The sequence below is a fragment of the Procambarus clarkii genome, chromosome 21 (assembly GCF_040958095.1).
Source record: "Procambarus clarkii isolate CNS0578487 chromosome 21, FALCON_Pclarkii_2.0, whole genome shotgun sequence".
Lineage (NCBI taxonomy): Eukaryota > Metazoa > Arthropoda > Malacostraca > Decapoda > Cambaridae > Procambarus > Procambarus clarkii.
This window is the reverse complement of record NC_091170.1, coordinates 31,977,955-31,996,246: the sequence shown is the minus strand read 5'-3', so window position 1 is coordinate 31,996,246 and position 18,292 is coordinate 31,977,955. Positions and strand designations below refer to the sequence as shown.

The window sequence follows — 18,292 nt, the reverse complement described above, 5'->3', positions numbered from 1 at the left end:
TATTTAGGTAAGGTACATACATACAAGAGATTTTACAAAGAATGATGGATTTATAGATAGGGCTAGTACATACAATGCCTAAAGCCACTATTACGCAAAGCGTTTCGGACATCTTACCATGCCTTCTGGTCTCATGTGGTGTTATTTATGTGTGCAAATTTGGAATCAGTTCTTCTAATATTTTCCAAGTGAAGATTATTTTCCCGCCTGCGCTCTAGGGAATACAGATTTAAAAATTTTAGACGGACCCAATTATTTAGATGTTTTCTGAGTGCGATCTCCCTACTCGTTTCCTTTCCAATTAGCTGAGAAAGCTGGAGCTGCCTCCAAACACAGCTCTGCTACAGGGCGATGGTCTTGTTAGTCTTGGGCATCGAAACTGAATGACCCCCTGCCTCTCGGCTTGCCTCCTTGAGAGTCACTCAGGCCTGAAAATCCATAGTGCCTCAGAACCGTAACTTCACGTGATTGTGTAATGACGCCTGACGCATCCTTCTGTCCCAGGGGGCGCCCACCATCCAGGTCGCTGTAGGGTTCATCACCACATTGCCTTGGTTGACCTAATGCCGCACTCATTCTCCGTCTTGGCCTGTATTAGGCAATCGCACACCCCGCCATAGCTCTTTGTGTTCTCAGTAGACTAGCATCTGGCCGCAACGTTACCTTCTAACATGCTGACTATTTGTAGCATTCTTACTCTCATTCACTGGGTGGCATCAATGGTTCTGGTAGCGACATCTATCCATTATTTGGGTTACAACATTTTAAACTGACGTGCAAGAGACGCAAATCACCCACTGCATTGTGCACGCTCTCTCATTGTTTTCTTTATTTGTGCTACACTCTGTGGTGTTTCTTGTCTGCATTTTCATATTAGTTGCCATTTTTCGTGATTATGAATTGATCTTGATTGATGAATGTAGAATGAATTATTGTACCAAAGTGGATGAGTGTAGAACTGATAAATGGAACAGTTTACGTTAATCAACCCATAAGGTAGACATCTATCTTGAGGTTATCTTGAGATGATTTCGGGGCTTAGCGTCCTCGCGGCCCGGCCTTCGACCAGGCCTCCTTTTTCTTACCCCAGGAAGCAGCCAGTAGCAGCTGTCTAACTCCCAAGCACCTGTTTACTGCTAGGTGAACAAAAGCATCAGGATGACAGAAACTATGTCCATTTGATTCCGCCTCCACCAGAGATTGAACCCGGAACCTTAGGACTATTAATCCCGAGCGCTGTCCACTCAGCTGTCAGGCCCCAATAAGCATGACCAGAGTCTGCGTCTCAGTTAGTTCAAGACCAAGAAGTAGAAACATCGCACCTAACCGTTGAGATTTTCAGCAGAGAATACCATCAGTGAAGTCAGTAGTCTTGGTGACGTGAATGGTGGTGATGTCTGAGTGGTGATGACCTGAGTGGTGGTGACCTGAGTGGTGGTGACCTGAGTGGTGATGACCTGAGTGGTGATGACCTCAGTGGTGATGACCTCAGTTGTGGTGACCTGAGTGATGATGACCTGAGAGGTGATGACCTGAGTGGTGATGACCTGAGTGGTGATGACCTCAGTTGTGGTGACCTGAGTGGTGATGACCTGAGAGGTGAGATAACCAACATTTTCATGTCATAATAAATCGTTTATTGCACCATAGAGGCAGGAAAGTCGGCTGTCACGATGGCTCGTTAGTGCGGCGTGATCGTCAGCCAACACCAGCGGCTGACACCATAACATGCTGTCACCACAACCATCACCACCTGCTGTCACCACAACCATCACCACCTGCTGACACCACAACCATCACCACCTGCTGACACCACAACCATCACCACCTGCTGACACCATAACCATCACCACCTGCTGACACCATAACCATCACCACCTGCTGTCACCACAACCATCACCACCTGCTGACACCATAACAAGCTGTCACCACATCCATCACCACCTGCTGACACCACATCCATCACCACCTGCTGACACCACAACCATCACCACCTGCTGACACCATAACAAGCTGTCACCACAACCATCACCACCTGCTGACACCATAACAAGCTGTCACCACATCCATCACCACCTGCTGACACCATAGCATGCTGATAACACAACCATCTGCTGACACCACCTAATGTCGTCATCACCACCACTACTAGCTGCAAACACCGCCACTATCAGAAGCAACTGCATGACACTCACCATCACCACCAGCTGGTGACATTGTCACCATCACCAGCTGTTGTCACCATCACATCCTACAACCCCTATCACTATTTTCGTTTGGAGTTTCAGCCATGTTAGTCCTCAACTGTCAGCATGTGCTGTCACCATATGTGGGGCTGTTAGCTGCTTCTAACACCCCCTCATCTGTGGGTGGATGGTGAGGAGTGTGGTGGATGGTTGGCTATGATGGTGACTAGTTGAAGTGGGGAGTGTGGGTATTGGAGTGTGATAGTTGTTGATTAATAGGGTGGTGTTGGCAGTGGACGAATTACAAAGATAATATTATCAACTTACTGCAGGGAAATGGTGAGGGAAGATAGTGATGAGTGGGTGAAGGAAGGAGGGGCTTGGGGGGGGGGGAGGGTGAGACTTTGGAAGCTCACCCCAATACACAATCCCCCCCCCCCATATATTCTCCCCTCTTACATGACATGTCTTCCTGAGAGGAAAATATTACTCCATCTTGCTTGTCTCCCACACTCTCCTGACTCCACGACGTCACAATACTTGTTGAAGGCTTGTCAGTTCTCTCCTCACGCCACAAAGTTACTGTTTACGCTAATTTTCGTCCGAAAATAAAAACCTTTGGAAGGTCCCAAATATCCCGGTAGTGCTGGGGAAATACCAAATATCCCGGTAATGCTGGGGAAATACCAAATATCCCGGTAATGCTGGGGAAATACCAAATATCCCGGTAATGCTGGGGAAATACTAAATATCCCGGTAATGCTGGGGAAATACCAAATATCCCGGTAATGCTGGGGAAATACTAAATATCCCGGTAATGCTGGGGAAATACTAAATATCCCGGTAATGCTGGGGAAATACCAAATATCCCGGTAATGCTGGGGAAATACTAAATATCCCGGTAATGCTGGGGAAATACTAAATATCCCGGTAATGCTGGGGAAATACTAAATATCCCGGTAGTGCTGGGGAAATACCAAATATCCCGGTAATGCTGGGGATATACTAAACATCCCGGTAATGCTGAGGAAATACCAAATATCCCGGTAATGCTGGGGAAATACCAAATATCCCGGTAATGCTGGGGAAATACCAAATATCCCGGTAATGCTGGGGAAATACCAAATATCCCGGTAATGCTGGGGAAATACCAAATATCCCGGTAATGCTGGGGATATACTAAACATCCCGGTAATGCTGGGGATATACTAAACATCCCGGTAATGCTGGGGAAATACCAAACATCCCGGTAATGCTGAGGAAATACCAAATATCCCGGTAATGCTGGGGAAATACGAACGGTATCAGCGTTCCAGATGTCAAATGGAGAACTTTATGTTGACATTTTCCCGGCGTCAGTTTTCCTTGGGCATTGATTCGCTTCTCAACGGGCGCCTTACAACCGGGCTGTGGTGCCTGGCGGACCGGATATCCTGCCTGGTTCACGCCAGCTCGCACTCGAACACTTTCGGGGCCCAGGAGCTGAGTATCGACCTTGGAAACTATGTTAGTATATACACTTAACGTTATTTCAGCCTTGAACTCGTGTTATATTCGGCTTCTTCCTCTGCTATAGTGACGACCCTGCAGCTTGCAGGATTCAGGTTCGATTCCCGATGGCACAAGCAGTGGGCGGCCATTTTGACTAACATCATATCTCTGCATAACTGAATTTGTACTTTTATTAAGTTTTTATTAAAACTTTTTTATATAAAGTTTTTATTGTGTTTTTTATTATAGTTTAAGTTTTATTTTATAGGTAAGTTTTTATTATATTGATATATTAGTTTTATTAATTATTAATTATTTAGGTCTTGAATTATCCATGTTATGCAGAGATAAGGAACAATAGCTGTGTTTACATTAGCTCAGTTCGCCAAGTTTTGTTCTGGTCAGAGTGACAAATAATATGTCATGTTTATTGATCTAAACATATTATTTATCACTCCAAAAGGTAACATTTTCCAACAATTGAATATGTCAGGAAACTCAGCGGTAGGTAACACTTGTTGTGGTTAGAAACCTAATTGTTGAAGCTGCACGGTTGTGTAATTAAACCAATCCAGTAAATGATCTTTATAACTAACACGCGTGTAAAGGTCACAGCTTTGTTTGTTATCCAGCCCTCAGAGATTTTGGACTATTCTAGTTTACAACTCACTTCATCAACCAAATATATACGATTTTAAGTTGTTAATGGGGATTTTATAATCACCTGAACTTTCTAGTTTGGCTTAGCCATAACTCCGTTATCCGTTAACTTTCTGTGCGCAATATGAGAGAAGTGCGTTCATCACAGTTAGGAGTGATCAGCTGCATCTTCACTGTCTTACTTTTACAGATATTTTCCTCTGGACTTTTTAGAGCATGTTGTTGTTGTTTTAGATTCAGCTATTCTGAACAACCAGTTCCAAGTAGCACGGGCTACGGTGAGCCCGTTGTGGCCGTTTTTAGAGCATTGTAAACATATTATGAGATGCTTATTGTTTCTAACTCACACTCAAAGTATAAGGACTACATATACACAATGGCTTGAGTAAAACAATGGTCGCCACTCGCCTTGTTGACCTTTTGTCAAGTCGACCTTGAACTCTATATTAGTAACATTTAATTATAGATCAAGATTACCATTTAATGTAAAAACCTATTCCGCTGTTGCAATATCTAATAGGCTTAAGGATGTTTTATATCGTAATCCACGATAACCAAGTTTCTCTGTGATTGTCAAGATTCAACCGAGATGTTTTGAACGTTTTCCTATGTTGAACTTGAGTGAACAATGGTTCAGCAGCGACAGTCATAACTATAGGATTATTGGTCCATATAAAAAAGTACATATAAGAGGTATAACAAACTTAGCAAGATTAATATTAAACATCCTTATCAAATTATTGGCTATGAGAAATAACTTTGTTGGTGAATATCTTTTTTTGAGACCATACAGAAATCCATGCGTTATCCCATTTACGAAATATAGGCCTAAATCAAAATTCTGGATAAAATAAGGAAGGAAAGCACAGTTTACAAACTGCATATAGGCCTAATTATTAGCCTGGCACCAAAAGGGCCTAATGTCAACAGCAGAAACAGGCAGTAAGAGTGGGGAGGTCAATGACAGTTAACACGACACGGAGTAACTGGTGGTCGACGGAGCTGACTGTACGATAGAGCTGACTGTACGATACAGCTGACTGTACGATACAGCTGACTGTACGATACAGCTGACTGTACGCTACAGCTGACTGTACGATACAGCTGACTGTACGATACAGCTGACTGTACGATACAGCTGACTGTACGCTACAGCTGACTGTACGATACAGCTGACTGTACGATACAGCTGACTGTACGATACAGCTGACTGTACGATACAGCTGACTGTACGATACAGCTGACTGTACGATACAGCTGACTGTACGATACAGCTGACTGTACGATACAGCTGACTGTACGATACAGCTGACTGTACGATGCAGCTGACTGTACGATACAGCTGACTGTACGATGCAGCTGACTGTACGATGCAGCTGACTGTACGCTACAGCTGACTGAGATAAACGACAAGTACCGTCAGACCTGGTCCATCCCCGGCCTTATCTGGAATTATTGTATCCCGTTCCCGGAGGTGGGAGGGGGGGGGAGGGGAGGGGTTGAGAGGCATGACCTGTTGAAGGGGCATGAGCTGTTGGAGGGAGGGGTGGAGGGCATGATCTCGTGGAGGGGACTGACCTGATGGAGGGAGGGGTGGAGGACATGATCTCCTGGAGGGGACTGACCTGTTGGAGGGAGGGGTGGAGGGCATTATCTCCTGGAGGGGACTGACCTGTTGGAGGGAGTGGTGGAGGGCATGATCTCCTGGAGGGGACTGACCTGTTGGAGGGAGGGGTGGAGGGCATTATCTCCTGGAGGGGACTGACCTGTTGGAGGGAGTGGTGGAGGGCATTATCTCCTGGAGGGGACTGACCTGTTGGAGGGAGTGGTGGAGGACATGATCTCCTGGAGGGGACTGACCTGTTGGAGGGAGGGGTGGAGGGCATTATCTCCTGGAGGGGACTGACCTGTTGGAGGGAGTGGTGGAGGGCATTATCTCCTGGAGGGGACTGACCTGTTGGAGGGAGTGGTGGAGGGCATTATCTCCTGGAGGGGACTGACCTGTTGGAGGGAGTGGTGGAGGGCATTATCTCCTGGAGGGGACTGACCTGTTGGAGGGAGGGGTGGAGGGCATTATCTCCTGGAGGGGACTGACCTGTTGGAGGGAGTGGTGGAGGGCATTATCTCGTGGAGGGGACTGACCTGTTGGAGGGAGTGGTGGAGGACATAACGTTGGCGTTACTGGAAGGTTGAAGGGGCTTATCTTCCGGAATGTATGAAGGGAGGGAGGATAATGACATCCTCAGGAGTTCAAGGGAAAGAGGAAGGGAAGGAAGCTTACTTGTTTTATCGTCATAAAACATATGGAAGAGGGAGTGTGGGGGATGAGAAGGGAGGAGGGGAAGTGTGGAGAAGGAAGGTGGGGAGTGCTGCTAAACGCACCCACGCACCTTATCCTCCCTGTGTTTATCAATATTCTCCTCTCATCGCAGACATTCTCCCTCGCTACTTCTTACCGCTTTTCTGAGCTATTATTTAATTTAAAAATATTTTCTGTATCAACACTGACTCACCGTCGCCCAGTAGAGGGCGCATCACCATGGCACGTGAAGATGAATAACGAATATCAAACAGCTGAGGCCAACAAGAATTAACATGTTTATTCTCGTGTTATTATCATCAAAGTTATAGAGTTTAACTCGGCAATTATCCATTCGGTGTTGAGTATAAAACAACAAGCTCTTTATAGCGCTTACGTGCGTACGTGAATACTCACGCGCGCGCACGCATGCACGAACGCGCGCGCGCGCGCACACACACACACACACACACACACACACACACACACACACACACACACACACACACACACACACACACACACACACACACACACACAGATTTATTGAATTCACTCACAAGCGATTGATCCTTTATCCAGTTTAGTTTAGTTCATTTGTGATGCATCTCATACCAGTAGTTGAAAAGTCTACAGAGGCTCACATGGCTAAAGAACTGAATCGCAAAATTCATTTAGCTAAACAAGTTACAGTAGTTGATCAGCTAGTGGCGCAGTTTATAATGTCCATATCAACGGTTATCTTGAGGTTATCTTGAGATGATTTCGGGGCTTTTAGTGTCCCCGCGGCCCGGTCCTCGACCAGGCCTCCACCCCCAGGAAGCAGCCCGTGACAGCTGACTAACACCCAGGTACCTATTTACTGCTAGGTAACAGGGGCATTCAGGGTGAAAGAAACTTTGCCCATTTGTTTCTGCCTCGTGCGGGAATCGAACCCGCGCCACAGAATTACGAGTCCTGCGCGCTATCCACCAGGCTACGAGGCCCCCGTACGATACGGTGGATACAAGAACTTGACCACAAGTAGAGTCTCTAAGCTTAGCACTTGACATTTGCTTGTGTTACTGTGTTAGTAATTATATAAATTTATAATTTTATTTTATTTGTATTACTGCATTACTCTTTCTTACACCCGATGCCTCTGACCACCAAGCAGTAAATAAATACCTGAGTTTTTTTGTTTTGTTTTTATACAACAAACATACATAAATATAACATAAAATCAAAAGCACCGAAGCGTCACAACAAACACAATTAACAATACAGAACAAAGAATCCATGGGAATTCTCACAATTACAGTACGGCATAAAAACAAACATGCACCACCCACACGGGGTCGGCCAAACAGAACACGCAACCAAAGCAAATAATGCATACATTGCAACACAAAACAAACACAGGGGTAATGAGGAACGTAAACAGGACACAACAAGGCACATATTATAAAAAATGGCACCGAAGAACCAAAAAAAACAGAAACAAAAAGTCTACCAAAAACAGAGACAAGAGGTCTACCAAAAACAGAGACAAGAGGTCTACCAAAAACAGAGTCAAGAGGTCTATCAAAAACAGAGAACAAACACAAAACCCAGCGATGAGCCCATTAATCTTCATATTTGTCAGGGAACAACCTCCGAGGATACTTGTCCATATACCACCACCGGGTCACCAGACGGCTAAGAAGCACCACACACGACATCAGCACAGAGAGAGAAGTCCGAGGCCGCCAATGGGGAAAAATCCTCCTCTCAGAAAAGGCTCACTGGGTGAACGCTGCGCTCTTTACAACCCACAGCCTGGTGATCTGAGAGGCCGCACCGGAAACGAGTCTGGGCGTAGCCCACGAAGAACACACAGACAGTTTAACCCAACAGCACAACTGACGATGGCACAGGGGTCGTGAGGCGCTAGGCCAACGTGTGGGTAACACTTGGCACACCTTTCCATCTACCAGAAGAGATGACATTCCGACGGACATTCAGCACCCGCCCAAACCTGGAAAAATACCGATGCAGGAGATCGTCGGGAAACTTAAAAGGCGTCATATATACCGTATATACCGCAATGTAGGTAGTCTCACCACAACGATCGGACACTGTTACGTCTCCGCCACCATCAGGGAGCTGAAAGGAACGCACATCATACTTCTCCACAACATTCCGGTACACCCCCGCCGAGTCAAACTTCACCACAGCCCGGCGCGCAGCAATCAGCTGCACTCCACAGATCTCCGCCACGGGAACACGCAGCAAGTCCAAAACAGCCACTTCTACAGCTGGGTAAGAAGCCAGGTCGGAGAACTCCAGTCCAATCGTCTCCCTCTGTCGCACAGGGGCCAAGGGTACTGCCATCACCCCAGCTGGCACGGCCCTAAGGCCACATACACAAACACGAACAGTCACAGGCCGGCAAACCAGGAGCACCCAATGATATGTCCACTGCCACCAGAGGCTAGGCGAGGAGACAGTACCCGGGATTTAGTCGACTGTTGTGGGTGGCTTCTTGGCAAATGGTCAATCGTTGACTATAGGGAGGGAAGTAAGCCTAATAGACTTGCTTCCCCTGCCAGAGGGAACCTTATGCAATTTACAAGTACAATACATTTTGTGATACTCTTGTGTAACTACACTGTGGTGTTAACCTTTGCAAATGGATTTCCCTAAAATAATTGCACATTAACGTAAATTTACGGAAAATTGAAGTCCCATATAATAACATTTCATTATTTATGTAAATATAGTTGTATTTACCCTGGCATTAGTTACGCCGGAGGGTGACGATAGGCATGCCATATGCCTGTTACTGGAGAAGGAATACCTGCTACTGTTGTGCAAGGCATAACTGTTACAATAACGCAAGGCATATATGTTATTGCATGTGACAAACCAGGTCACAACAATGCAGGGTGGCATACCTGGAGCTGGGAAAGGAACGTGTATATAACGCTGCAGAGAGAACTCCGAATCAAGGTATTTTTTTCCAGCACACTTTTACCTCAAATTTGGTATATTCTCCATCTTTTTTATTTTGACAACAAAGTCTACATCAATCCTTCATATACTTGCCATTCGCTTGACCATCGATTGCGTGTTTGACGCTGTATATTGCGACTGATTTAACTTATGTAGTTTAGTTTGATCTTAATTCGTGTTATGTTTTCATTCCCCTCAACTCATGCATTCGTCTTTGTTTATATTAAGAACACCCTAGCTACATTCAGCCTATTATTGCACTCAATGTTCCCCAGCTTATGTAGACTTACGAGTCCTCCGTTTCTTACCACCTGATGCCTTCACGTGTGGAGGGATTACCCTATTGTAAACTCCAGAAACTCTGCCTTCCTGGACCTCTGCCCCAACCCTCCCCGTCTTCCTTCTCCCTTGTTTCCTCCTCGCCACTTCTCCACCAACTCCTGGGGGTGTGAATCTATCCTTCACCTTGCAGGCTCCTTCGTTACCACCTTTCTACATTCAACTCCTGTACATATGACGGAGACTTGTAAAAAGCCTGCAGGGACACTTATGTGACTTGTGTAATGATCTCATTCCCAAACACTCTGTGGGTGCCTTATGGAGTCTCTCAAACTGTTACGTGTGTTATCTCTGTGATCCTTATCTTCACCTCTTGCGGGAATACTGTGGGAACTTTTATTGCTTAATAATACTTCTGTAATATGTGTATTACTTCCAGCTTTAGTTTTTTGTCAATGGATTAACTTTGGGGGGTTTTAATTATGTCATTTATTTCCGTCATTCTTGTCAATTTCTATTTCCAACTTATTCGAGCTTACTGTGGGTTTTTCTCAATGCTTCACAACTCTTTTTTTTTTATCTCTGTAACTCTTGTAGTATTCTTGTCAACCAAAGACTTTGTAAGAACTTCTATAATGCTCTAACTTCTAATTGTAGTAGTGGTAGTGGTAGACTAACCTACAGTGTGAGCATTTCACTGTTAACTCCTCAGTAGTCACCGTCTTTAACTATTGTAGAAAGTAGACCACCAGATGTTTACACTTCACGTCGTGTCTCGTTGATACCCTCCCTCTAGCAACAACAAGGCATTTAATAATCTCTTGCAAGTAAAGTTACTTTTGCAAAGGCGTTCTTGGCAGTGTTCCTGTGCACTTGAGTCTGTCTTGTGACTGGTAACTGCTGCTTGTGTAAGTTGAGATAAGGATTCCTATCGTGGCAGACTTACGAATAGGGGTTACATCTCTCTTTGCACAGGTAAGCAGACTTAACCGAGTCGCGAAGAATATTCACATGCACGAGCAAGCCACATCACGAGCAGACTGATATAGTTGTTTGAGACTGGCCATGTTGCTTGTCTAGAGGCTATCAAGGAGGCAAGACACGCCGGTACCTGTCCACCGGTGTTCCCTGTTCTTAACGCCATTTCATCTTTCCCCCCTGCAGGACTTATCACATAATAGTCTCCAGCCTTCTCACGGCAGACGTGGCTCCATTCTCTCCACCATCTCACAGATTGGAGGGAGCAAGGTATCATGTTGCCTTTCTTCCATCTGGCATGTTTTGCTCACTTGTTTGCCCGACGGATATTCTCAAAGTCAGACAGTGGTTAAGGGTGGCGACTGGTCTGTGGTGTCGGCTCCTGAGTCCGCTGCTTGATAAGGCTAAGTGTAGACGAGCACTCTTTGCTTACTTCAGAGTGACTTATTATTTAGATTTTACCCCCAAAGACAGTCTTCTCAAGCAGTAGTTTCAGGACTGGGATGGGAAAATATCTGGACTATGCGAAAGACTGCCCGAGTCCTCCAGACTCCTGTCAATGCCATGTCGCGCCTCCCTCCACCTCTGGTTTTACGAAAGACCGCGATTATTTGGCTCTCACTCACGAAGACCTTAAGTCTGGAGGTTCCCTAATATGTGCGTGACCCGCCCTAGCAGCACAGCGGCAGCCACCAGCTCTTAAGGTTCTCGCGATTGTTGGGCTATCCTTTACAAATTTACCCTCATCCTTATGGGCCTGGCTAGATTAAAGGGGATATTCTACTCTAGGTTAGAAAATGCAAGTGTGAAGGTGATTGCGTCTCCTTCTTAGAGAATAACTAGTTTTCCTTTGCCCGGCCTCTGAGGATGTCCACTTGGCTAGTAACTCTCCGCTGCAGTCTAAGCCTTGTTTGTTATACGAAGCAATCTGAAATCTGAATTTTTCTGAAGTAATCATTTGGAGAAAATTAACAAATTTAAAATGTCAATCAAATGTTCTTAGAAAGCATTATCAGCGTGAGTCAGCTGGCATTACAATGCCAGCTGATAGCATGAGATCATAGAACTCTCGCACCAGCAGCAGAACATTGCTAGCCATGAAGTAGGTCACTTGCAAGAGCATTGTAGAGCACTTGGTCGCCATGCTCATGGTTCACATACTCGGTTTATATTTTCTATAGATTGGTTTTTTTCTTGGATGAGAAGAAGGTGATGCGGCAGTAGATAACACTGGCATGGGTCTGACGTAGCAGCTTGTGTAGTGCCTCTTCCACGCTCCTTTACAACTTATCAGGCATGCTCTTATATTATTTTGATTAGAAATTATTTTGCCCGGCGGTTCGTTTGGTACTCCTCACAGGGAACATCTGCTTGTGAGCGTCTGACAGTGGGCCCCCGACAGTGGGCCCCCATCCCCCCACGGCTGCCTCGTCCCCATCAAGACCCCTCCAGACGGCACCTGAGCCATCGACGCCCCTGATAGCACCCCTCCACTCCTCTACTCTGACCCTCAGGCATGGGACAAGTTCCTGGAACCCCATTTATATTGTAATGTAAATTTGGTGTGATGGGATGTAATGTCCTGTTATTTGAGATATACATTGTGTGTTTAAAAGCATTTGTGCATAAATGTATCAGTGTATATATCTTCTCTCTCTCTCTCTCTCTCTCTCTCTCTCTCTCTCTCTCTCTCTCTCTCTCTCTCTCTCTCTCTCTCTCTCTCTCTCTCTCTCTCTCTCTCTCTCTCTCTCTTGATCTCTTGATCTCTCTCTTGATCTCTCTGTCTTGATCTCTCTCTTGATCTCTCTCTTGATCTCTCTCTTGATCTCTCTTGATCTTTCTCTTGATAATTGAAACTATTATTATTATTTGGTGACTTCTATGTAAATCTTAACTTTATATATAATAGAATGAATGGAAATGGATCTGTTGAATATCTCAGTAAAAAACACGGTGGTGCTTATCTTTATTTGTCTAGCACAACGTACCTTAGGAGCGAGAGGTCACACCACATGGACTGGTTGGTGGACTGATTGCCTGGCATCGTGCAGGGTCGGCTTTCAGTTCCCGATGGTCCGAGTGGTTGGGCACTGTGCCTTCACTCACTCCTAGTGACCCTTCCAGACGCTATAGTCGTCGTACTGGCGCAGCGCTTCCCCCTGATAATTATATTATTTACCTTGTGAACGAAAGACGTGACTATGGTACAGGCTTTAGTTATCTAGACGACGCTATCTGCCACTTGCTTGTGCAAGAACTGGTTAGTGATAACTTTGCTGTTTTAAGCACGTGTTTCATCATAAATATTAAAAACTAAGTTGTGTTAGGAAAGAGCAAACATTTCTGACAACCTGCAAATCCAATTTAAATATACAAGACAAACGCTTGTTATGAGGTAACACCTGTCACGGTTGTTAGTGCATTACGCGTGAACGTCGTCAATTAAGTAACACACAACTGTGACACAGTTGGTTAGGAGAACTGTGTCAACTGTGACACAGTGATGAGATGCAAAGGTCCGAAATCTTAAAAGTTAAGGGCAGTTGAGGGTGCTAACTGCCTCCTAATTAAGCCCATGCATGTTAAAGTGCTTCTTATGACCATAAGAAGTGTATTTCTTACTGACTTTCCGAACTGCCTTGTGTCAGACGGCAAGGTGTCTTGAATGGCATCATACTCTTTTTACCGAAGTTGATATCATTAAATTTGTTCATGTGTTTTGTCGTTTAGAAGCAAGTTGTCGACAAGTATGTGCCACTGATTCAAAGTCAACTTGCTCTTAACTTGTATGAATTTCTTCCTGTGAGAAACACAGCACCAGGAAGGTTAACAGCATCCACGAAGCTGCTACTGACCTCCACGAAGCTGCTACTGACCTCCACGAAGCTGCTACTGACCTCCACGAAGCTGCTACTGACCTCCAAGCTGATTTTAACACAGCTGATGGGATTTTATCCTAGAACAACTATCCTTTTTTGTGAAAAAATCATCTTATTAACCTGGATCAGATTAATAGATAACGCTCAGTCCTTAACAAAAATAGTAGAAGGTAGTACTGATGCCGCCTATGTATTAGGCGCACCTTAGGACGGAAGGTGTGCTCTGTTAATGCACCTGTTTATAAGAGAACTGTGTGCCAGGATAGCAGAATGCGTCCCGCTGTGTAATATATTATCTGAGAGAATTATGGTAGCGTCGCGTGTCTCCCAACCCCAAGTACTCTTAAGATGTAGGTGCTGGTGTTGGATTTGACGCGAGTCATCATCTGAGGGGTTATTAAAGCCATTATATAATGGTGCCCCTAGATGACTGTGCTCTTTACATGCACACTGTCCTCACTCACACTCTCCTCACCCACACTTTCTCCTCACCCACACTCTCTCCTCACTCACACTCCTCACCCACACACTCTCCTCACCCCCACACTCTCCTCACCCACACACTCTCCTCACCCACACTCTCTCCTCTCTCACACTCTCTCCTCACTCACACTCCTCACCCACACACTCTCCTCACCCCCACACTCTCCTCACCCACACACTCTCCTCACCCACACACTCTTCTCACCCACACACTCTCCTCACCCACACACTCTTCTCACCCACACACTCCTCACTCACACTCTCTCCTCACCCACACTCTCCTCACCCACACTCTCTCCTCACCCACACACTCTCTTCACCCACACACTCTCTTCACCCACACACTCTTCTCACCCACACACTCTCCTCACTCACACTCTCCTCACCCACACTCTCTCCTCACCCACACACTCTCCTCACCCACACTCTCTCCTCACCCACACACTCTCCTCACTCACACTCTCTCCTCACCCACACTCTCTCCTCACCCACACTCTCTCTTCACCCACACTCTCTCCTCACCCACATACTCTCCTCACCCACACACTTTTCACTCACACTCTCCTCACCCACACTCTCTCCTCACCCCACACACTCTCCTCACCCACACTCTCCTCACACACACACTCTTCTCACTCACACTCTCCTCACCCACACACTCTCCCTCTCACACACTCTCCCTCTCTCACACTCTCCTCACCCACACACTCTCCTCACCCACACTCTCTCCTCACCCACACTCTCTCCTCACCCACACTCTCCTCACCCACACACTCTCCTCACCCACACTCTCCTCACCCACAAACTCTTCTAACTCACACTCTCCTCACCCACACACTCTCCTCACCCACACTCTCTCCTCACCCACACTCTCTCCTCACCCACACTCTCCTCACCCACACACTCTTCTCACTCACACTCTCCTCACCCACACTCTCTCCTCACCCACACTCTCTCCTCACCCACACTCTCCTCACCCAAACTCTCCTCACCCACACTCTCTCCTCACCCACACTCTCTCCTCACCCACACACTCTCCTTATCCCCACACTCTCCTCACCCACACACTCTCCTCACCCCCCACACTCTCCTCACCCACACACTCTCCTCACTCACACTCTCTCCTCTCTCACACTCTCCTCACCCACAATCTCTCCTCACTCACACTCTCCTCACCCACACACTCTCCTCACCCACACACTCTCCTCACCCACACTCTCCTCACCCACACTCTCCTCACCCACACTCTCTCCTCACCCACACTCTCCTCACCCACACACTCTCCTCACCCACACACTCTCCTCACCCACACTCTCCTCACCCACACTCTCCTCACCCACACACTCTCCTCACTAACACACTCTCCTCACCCACACTCTCTTCTCACTCACACACTATCCTCACCCACACACTCTCCTCACCCACACTCTTCTCACTCACACTCTCCTCACCCACACACTCTCCTCACCAACACACTCTCCTCACTCACACACTCTCCTCACTCACACTCTCTCCTCATCCACACTCTCCTCACTCACACTCTCTCCTCATCCACACTCTCCTCACTCACACTCCTCATCCACACTCTCCTCACCCACACACTCTCCTCACCCACACACTCTCCTCACCCACACTCTCCTCACCCACACTCTCCTCACACACACTCTCCTCACCCACACTCTCTCCTCACCCACACTCTCTCCTCACCCACACTCCTCACCCACACACTCTCCTCACCCACAATCTCTACTCACCCACACTCTCTCCTCACTCACACTCTCCTCACCTAAACACTCTCCTCACCCACACTCTCCTCACCCACACACTCTCCTCACTCACACTCTCCTCACTCACACTCTCCTCACCCACACACTCTCCTCACTCACACTCTCCTCACCCACACTCTCCTCACTCACACACTCTCCTCACCCACACTCTCTCCTCACCCACACTCTCTCCTCACCCACACTCCTCACCAACACTCTCTCCTCACTCACACACTCTCCTCACTCACACTTTCCTCACCCACACTCTCCTCACCCACACTCTCTCCTCACCCACACTCCTCACCCACACTCTCTCCACACCCACACACACTCTCCTCACCCACACTCTCCTCACCTACACACTCTCCTCACTCACACACTCTCCTCACTCACACTTTCCTCACCCACACTCTCCTCACCCACACTCTCTCCTCACCCACACTCCTCACCCACACTCTCTCCACACCCACACACACTCTCCTCACCCACACTCTCCTCACCCTCACACTCTCCTCACCCACACACTCTCCTCACTCACACTCTCCTCACCCACACTCTCCTCACCCACACACTCTCCTCACTCACACTCTCCTCACCCACACTCTCTCCTCACTCACACTCTCCTCACCTACACACTCTCCTCACCCACACACTCTCCTCACCCACACTCTCCTCACCCACACACTCTCCTCACCCACACTCTCTCCTCACTCACACTCTCCTCACCTACACACACTCCTCACCCACACACTCTCCTCACCCACACTCTCCTCACCCACACACTCTCCTCACCCACACTCTCTCCTCACTCACACTCTCTCCTCACTCACACTCTCCTCACCTACACACTCTCCTCACCCACACACTCTCCTCACCCACACTCTCCTCACCCACACTCTCTTCACCCACACACTCTCCTCACCTACATACTCTCTTCACCCACACACTCCTCACCCACACTCTCTCCTCACCCACACTCTCTCCTCACCCACACTCTCCTCACTCACACTCTCCTCACCTACACACACTCCTCACCCACACACTCTCCTCACCCACACTCTCCTCACCCACACACTCTCCTCACCCACACTCTCTCCTCACTCACACTCTCTCCTCACTCACACTCTCCTCACCAACACACTCTCCTCACCCACACTCTCCTCACCCACACTCTCCTCACCCACACTCTCCTCACCTACACTCTCCTCACCCACACTCTCCTCACCCACACACTCTCCTCACCCACACTCTCTCCTCACCCACACACTCTCCTCACCCACACACTCTCCTCACCCACACTCTCCTCACCCACACACTCTCCTCACCCACACTCTCTTCACCTACATAATCCCCACGTCCACAGTATGTCACCATACCCACACTTTGTCTCCACACACACACTCTCACTACACCCAATCTATATTCCTATGTTCACAGTGTCTCACACACACACACACACACACACACACACACACACACACACACACACACACACACACACACACACACACCCTGGCTGCATGTTTATACTCCTCACTAACACTCATGAAACCAATAGGCTTCCATCACACTCAGTCTTCACCACTAACTCCTTAAAGTTGTGTTTCTTTTTCTCCATCAACTTTATGTGCCAGTCACTGAGCCAGTCATCCTAACACTGACCTACCTACTCTCCTGTATGGGGAGAGTATCTCTCCTGATCAGGACGATCATCCTGATCCCCTTCGAAGGCGGTATCTAATGATCTTTAATTGAATAGCGCCCCGAGAACATGTGTAAAGACCACTGTGGGAACATTTAAGAGAGAGGTGTCCTCAATTCCCCGATACAAAGCATCAATTAGACCATACGATAATTAAGACTTAGCGAAGCTGTAACTCCTGCGTCTCTGAACACGACTTATCGTCAGACAGGGTTCCCGAAAGATATTGTAACCATCTATTTTCTTAAGTGCTCTTTTGGGGGCGACTCCAGAGTGTTTATCTTGTTATATGGTTGTAATTTTAGTCTCTCTCTCTACGTTACTGTAATGTACTCAGAGTACGCAGGCTCAGAGTACTCATGGCATGTGAGGGGACAGGAGCTTGACTCTCAGTGGTCTGCTGGCTGTATAATACAACAGCGTATATACAACAGGACTTGGTTCCTTCGCCTGTATTTAATGACTACCCTACCAATTTGCTGACTTTGTAAATTCATACAATTAACTCTTGCTTAACTAAGTGTTCAGTAATTTGTCATTGTGTGGATTGAAAATACATTGTTTGTTAAGAGTGCAGTTGTAAGGCTGGAGTGATG

At 47.0% G+C, this 18,292-nt stretch overlaps 1 protein-coding gene across 1 annotated transcript in view; it reads left to right on the top strand.

Moving 5' to 3' along the window:
- Positions 1–18,292, top strand: part of LOC123760648 (uncharacterized) — a 370,968-nt gene that overhangs the window by 97,479 nt on the left and 255,197 nt on the right. The gene's annotated exons all lie outside the window — the stretch shown is intronic.